The sequence below is a fragment of the Somniosus microcephalus genome, chromosome 5 (genome assembly GCF_052327205.1).
Source record: "Somniosus microcephalus isolate GS21.2 chromosome 5, FLI_Smic_1.0, whole genome shotgun sequence".
NCBI lineage: Eukaryota > Metazoa > Chordata > Chondrichthyes > Squaliformes > Somniosidae > Somniosus > Somniosus microcephalus.
In genome coordinates this window covers 255,855,862-255,862,231 of record NC_140991.1, presented here as the reverse complement: position 1 = coordinate 255,862,231, position 6,370 = coordinate 255,855,862, and the positions used below count along the sequence as shown (strand labels likewise).

At 49.7% G+C, this 6,370-nt stretch overlaps 1 pseudogene; it reads right to left on the bottom strand.

Moving 5' to 3' along the window:
* Window positions 1–4,235: 4,235 nt before the first annotated feature.
* LOC147117666 (uncharacterized) lies at window positions 4,236–4,997 on the bottom strand (annotated as a pseudogene).
* Window positions 4,998–6,370: the final 1,373 nt, after the last annotated feature.

Genomic DNA, 6,370 nt, shown 5'->3' with positions numbered 1-6,370 from the left:
TGGCTGGAGAGCACCTTGCTGCACATCAGGGGGGCCATGGGGACCCGTTTCTGCACTGGAAGTCCTGCTCAGAAGGACTCCCATGAAGGTCTGGTTTCGGTGCTCAATAGATGCCCATCGCTCCTCAAGAGATGTCATTCTATTCTGAGCACTCACCATGTTTTCCATACCCTGGCGACTAAGCTCCTCCATGGCTGTAGCCCTCCTCTCCTCGGCCACAGCCCTCCTCTCTTCGGCCATAGCCCTTCTCTCCTCGGCCGCAGCCCTCCTCTCCTTGGCGGTAGCCAGACTTACCACGGAGGTAGCCATCCTTTCCGTGTGATGCGTTCATGTGCCAATGACTCCAATAAGGCTCTGCTCATGTTCGCCATGGACTCCTCCATTCGCGCCACACTCGCAGCGACCCTGGAGACAAAACCTGCCAGAGACTCCTGCATCTGTGCATGGAGAGCCATCACCTCTTCTCTTGCGGATGGACCCAGAGGCATAGGGTCGACATGCAGCTGAGCTGAGCTGGCAGAGGCCTGCGCCCTCCGACGAGGATTCTCCACTGCTGTCCCTGTCTCCACAATCTGCTGATGCTCACTTGTGAGCTGTGAAACACCAGGTGACAACACTACTCTATGTCCCGAAGGCCCCCCCGAGGTGTGAGTGTCTGCGCTGGTGCTGGGTGCGCTTACTTCTGCTGATGCTGCGCCCTCAGAGGTTGCAGCTTCCTCTGAGGAGTCTGGCTGCACAGCCTCTTCCTCCTCGACAGTGCGGACGGGGGCTCCGGATGGTCCTGTGGGGGAATAAAGGAAAGAGTTAGAGATGTGATGCCAAGGCTACATGCACATTGGATTTTGCAGATGCTTATAAGTCCAAATGATGTAGCTTCAGAATCGTTACAGCGACTCATGCTATGTCAATGAGAGAGATGGAAAACTATTCTGTCACCAGCTTGCGGGCTTGCTCCTGTCTCTCCTTCCCCAGCTTCCGCAGCCACGTCAGCCCCGACAATCTCCATCACTCCTTCCTCCCAGGGGGTCAGGTGGGCGATTGAGGGTGGGCCTCCTCCAGTCCTGGCTCGCTCTCTCCTGTTGTGAGCTCTCTTTTCCTGCAATGAAGGAGACAAGTGGAGTTTGAGTGAGAGTGCAGGAGAGAGTGTAGAGATTGCATAGCATAGATACTTAGAAGGAGACAAAGATGGTGTGAGGCTGCAAGACCAAGGGCCCTCCCTGTGTGTTGTCAGTTGTGTTCCAAGCATCAGAGTGAGAGGCAGTGTGAGGGCTGCATGGTGGAATAGTTATGTGAATGTGAGCATAGAGAGAGAGGGAATGGGTAAGGGTGCATGGATGTGACTGTGAAGTGGGTTGTGGAGGGAGAGAGTGCTGAAGCGGAGTGCTGTTGGGGAAAGACAATGGGGATCAGGTTGAGGGTGATGGAAACTTCATACAGGAAACTTTGGTTTATCCGGAGGTTAACTGTCCGGAATGCTCGAGCCACCGGCAAAGTTCAGGAGTCGGTTCAGTAAGTTTTTTTTCTTTTCGTTGCTTTTTTTTCACTAGTCAGGCTCTGCAAGGTCTAGCTAAAGCTGTTGCTTAGCTACAGAGACGCTTGCAAGCTACGGCCGACTGTTTAGAAGCTGTTGCTAAGAAACAGGGTTTGTTGCTAGATACGGAGCTCAAAAGCTTCCGTATGTTTTAACATTAGCGCTGGTTTGTCCGGCAGTTTTGATGGGACGGCAACAGCTCGGTCCCGTCGGTGCCGGATAGCACAAAGTTTCCTGTACTTACTTTTCCTGTATGGTGAAGGTCATGGAATCGCTTCCTGCGCTGCATCCAGGTCCTTCTGGTGACTCCCTGAGAATTCACCTCTGCTGCCGCCTCCATCCAAGCAGCCCTTGTCTCATTGGGAGGCCTCTTCCTCCCTGAGCTAGGGAAGAGGACCTCCCTGTGGGCCCTAACCCCATCCACTATTGTCTGTAGTGAGGTTTCGTCAAATTTGGCGGCAGCACGGGGTCTGCCACTGGCAACAGCTGCTGCAGGCTCCTCTGCCATACTGGACGGCTCGTTGGGAAGCCTGCAGAGGTTGAAAAGCTTGCTGCAGACTTTAAAAGCACCACGAATGATGACATCATACTGTGGGGCTTTCTGACTGGAAATAGACAATTAGCAAGGGTGCCCACACATTGGAAATTAATTGGCCAATTCTGCGAAAATTGCATCCAGCTGGCAGACCCATTTAGATTCGTGTCGGAACCCGACAATTCCCCGCACCTGCGGGAAAATCGGCCCCACTGTGTGCAAATTGATTGCTGCATTTGCCAAGTGACTGCAATTCAAAAGGTAATTCATTGAGGATGTGCAAGATGTTATAAAAATGCAAGCACTTTAATTCTTTAACATAATGTGCCACTATTCTGTCCCTTTTCATTGTTAAAAATACTTTGTGATATTAGAATACATTTTTTGAGTCCTTGCACACATTGGAGGCTTAATTGGGCAACAAAACATTTGTTCTTTTAGGTGCTACACAGCCAAATAAGGCTCGAAAATGGGGTCGGAGATGCATACACACTTCTGACGGGAAGTGCGCAGGACGCCATCTTGGTAAAGAGGTTTGTGTGCACACACGTACCTAATGACCACCGGCAGCATACAGAGCAGGGAGATCATGATACAAATCAGTGAGCAACGCTGATTTGAAGGCACCGTTGCCATTTTCCAACTTCACACTCCAGCCAGCGCCCTATTTTAACCTTGCATAGCTGAACACGATGTTAAACGAAATGAAGGACGCCCCCATCAGCACTATTTAAAGTATCATGAAGATCTTACAGGTTAGTTGCTAGATTATTTCATCTGGCTGCTGGTGCAATTGTACATGTTTTTGGAGGTTTGCTATACTTGGCTAAAGTTTAATTACTCTGTAGGGAGTGGTCTGGCTGGTCTGCAGTACTTTGTTTGTCATATTAAAGCTTGTGCTGAAAGAAGTTGCTTCCAGGCATGGGTGGCCTGGTAGGGCTTCCTCTGGGAATTGATCATGACTGGGTGAATGAAGAGAGGCTACACAGACCAGGACAAGCTGCTAGAAGATGGAGGAGGAGGAGGGGGAGAAGGGCTCTCAACAGAAAACCATATCCGCTGAGGGTTTTCAAGAAGCAATTCTCTTACCTCAACTTCAACGAGGACCAATGTTTGAAACATCTTCACTTCACAAAAGAAGTTGTCAGTAAAATCTGTCAATTGCTGCAGCCACAACTGCCGCTTCAAAGCAGGGTAAGGACAGAATTACCTGTGGCTGTCAAGGTGACCATGGTTCTTAATTTTTGTGTGTCTGGCTCCTTCCAGGCTGCTGCTGAAGATATAAGCAATGTCTCACAGTTTGCATTGCACTGAGGTTCTCCATACACAGAGAGACAGCTTGATCTCATTTCCTTTTGCCAGAGACAAGCAGTCGGAGCGAGCATGAGGTTTTGCATGGATTGCACGCTTCCCCATGGTGCAGGGTGCCATTGACTGCATGCACATTGCCTTGCGTGCCCCTCATGTCAATTCGGCCATTTTCATGACCTGAAAGGGATTTCACTCTCTCAATGTGCAGCTGGTGTGTGACCACAGGCAGCGCAGCATACAAATGAATGCCCGTTATCCTGGCAGTAGTTACAATTCTTTCATTCTGTGGCAGTCCTCTGTGCCACCTGTATCTGAACCACCATGCCAAGTCAAAAACTGGCTACTGGGCAACAATGGATATCCCCTCATGACATGGCTCATGACTCTGGTCAGGAACCAATGCACACGTGCACAGCTGGCCTACAATGAGAGCCATGCTGTCACAAAGAATATTATAGAGCACACCATCAAGTCCTCAAGCAATACTTCTGCTGCCTGGACCACTGTGGAGGAGCCTTGCCGTACTCAGCTGAGCAGGTATCAAGATTTGTGGTAGTATGCTGCATGCTGCACAACCTGGCCATTATGAGGGAACAGCCCTGGCCACCACCCATCAGACAAGAAGCTGAGGAGGAGGAGCATGAGGAAGTGGATGATGAGGAAGAGGAGGAGGGAGTGGTTGAGGAGGAAGAGGAGGTGCATGAGGAGGTGGAGGAAGAGGAATAGGAAGACAGGCTACAACGTAGGCAGTCCCTTTTTGCCAGGGCTCCACGTGATCAGATTATTCATGAAAAATACCAGTAACTTCAACTACACCTCCCATTCACCAACAGGCCCACAATCCTTACCTTTCCTATATCACTGTCCATTAAATAACGCATACAAAATTAAACAACCCTTGTGCATTCCCTTAGTGCTTGTCTTCCGTATGCCTTTACCCATCCTAGTGCTCCTATGAGGTGCTTCCCCTGTGGATGTAGCATGAGTGATGGAAGGCTGCTGAACTTCAATTGAGGAGACTGCAGTTGGCCTCAGAAGATGACATCGAGCAGCTCTGGTTCTAGAGGGCCTGGCTTCAGACTGCATCATCTGGGCTGCCTGACTGAAAGGCAACAGCAAGGGCACTGGCAGAGTGGCAGGGGTGAGAGCAGGAATGCTGTCATCCTGAGAGAGCACTGCAGGTTCCTGTTCCATGGAGCCACTGCCACTCTCCCGGGGCAGCGCCTAAGCAATTCTACTGATCCGTTAGAGAACAGATTGATGGCCTGCTGTGACACCATGGAAGCCCCTTTGAACAGTGGTATCCAGAGCCATGATGGCAGCAGTCTGAGCTTGCAAGGCCATAGTCTGAGCTTTCACTGCAGCACTCAGACCTTTGATGGAAGCTGTTTGTGCTGCAATGGAAGCTGTGATATCAGCCATCAGATGCTACACCATGGTGGGTTCCACAGGTGTGCTGATGGAGGTGACCACCTATTCCATGTTCGAAAAGATGGGCTTCAAGCTCAGCACAAAGCCCTGTGCCAAGTTGGAGCTGGACTCCTCCAAGCTCTTTGACATTGTGCGGAGGCTTCCTGGCAGGCTTTCAAGTGCACTAGGCATTTGGTTGTGTACGCCCATCAGCCTTCTTCTGTAGCTTGGGCCATCAAAATCCTCATCAGAGGAATCACCTGTAATGGCTTCTCTTCCCACTCGCGCACCGTTACCTCTGGTGACCCCAAGGATCTGTCCTTTGACCCCTCCTATTTCTCATCTACATGCTGCCCCTCAGCGACATCATCTGAAAACACAGTGCCAATTTCCACATGTACACTGAAGACACTCAGCTCCACCTCACCACCACCACTCATGACCCCTCCACTCTCTATAAATTGTCACACTGCTTGTCCAACATCCAGCATTGAATGAGCAGAGAGTTCCTCCAGCTAAATATTGGGAAGACTGAATCCATTGTCTTCGGTCTCCGGCACAAACTCCGTTCCCTTGCCACCGCCTCCATGCCTTCCCTGGCAACTGTCTGAGGCTGACCCAGACTGTTTGCAACCTTGGTGTCATATTTGACCCCGAGATGAGCTTCCAACCACGAAGGAGGAGACAAATAACCCCCCAGAGATGTCGGGGAACATAGGGTCTAATGAGAGGGTGGAACTGAATGAAATCAGTATTTGTAGGGAAATGGTATTAGGGAAATTGATGGGATTGAAGGTCGATAAACCCCCAGGGCCTGATAATCTACATCCTAGGTACTTAAGGAAGTGGCCCTAGAAATAGTAGATGCATTGCTGGTCATCTTCCAAAATTCAATAGACTCTGGAACAGTTCCCATGGATTGGAGGGTAGCTAATGTAACCCCACTATTCAAAAAAGGTGGTAGAGAGAAAACGGGGAATTATAGACCAGTAAGCCTGACATCGGTAGTGGGGAAAATGCTAGAGTCCATTATAAAAGATGTAATAGCAGAGCACTTGGAAAACAGTGACAGGATCGGACAAAGTCAACATGGATTTACAAAAGGTAAATCGTGCTTGACTAATCTACTGGAATTCTTTGAGGATGTAACTGGTAGAATAGATAAGGGAGAACCAGCAGATGTGGTGTATTTGGACTTTCAGAAGGCTTTCGATAAGGTCCCGCATAAGAGATTAGCGTGTAAAGTTAAAGCACATGGGATTGGGGGCAAGGTATTGACTTGGATAGAGAACTGGTTGGCAGACAGGAAGCAAAGTGTTGGAATAAACGGGTCTTTTTCCGAGTGGCAGGCAGTGACTAGTGGGGTACCGCAGGAATCGGTGCTAGGACCCCAGATATTCACAATATATATTAATGATCTAGACGAGGGAACTAGATGTAATATCTCCAAGTTTGCAGATGACACAAAGCTGGGTGGGCGTGTGTGCTGTGAGGAGGATGCCGAGAAACTCCAGTATGATTTGGACAGGTTGGGTGATTGGGCAGATGCATAGCAGATGCAGTATAATGTGGATAAATGCGAG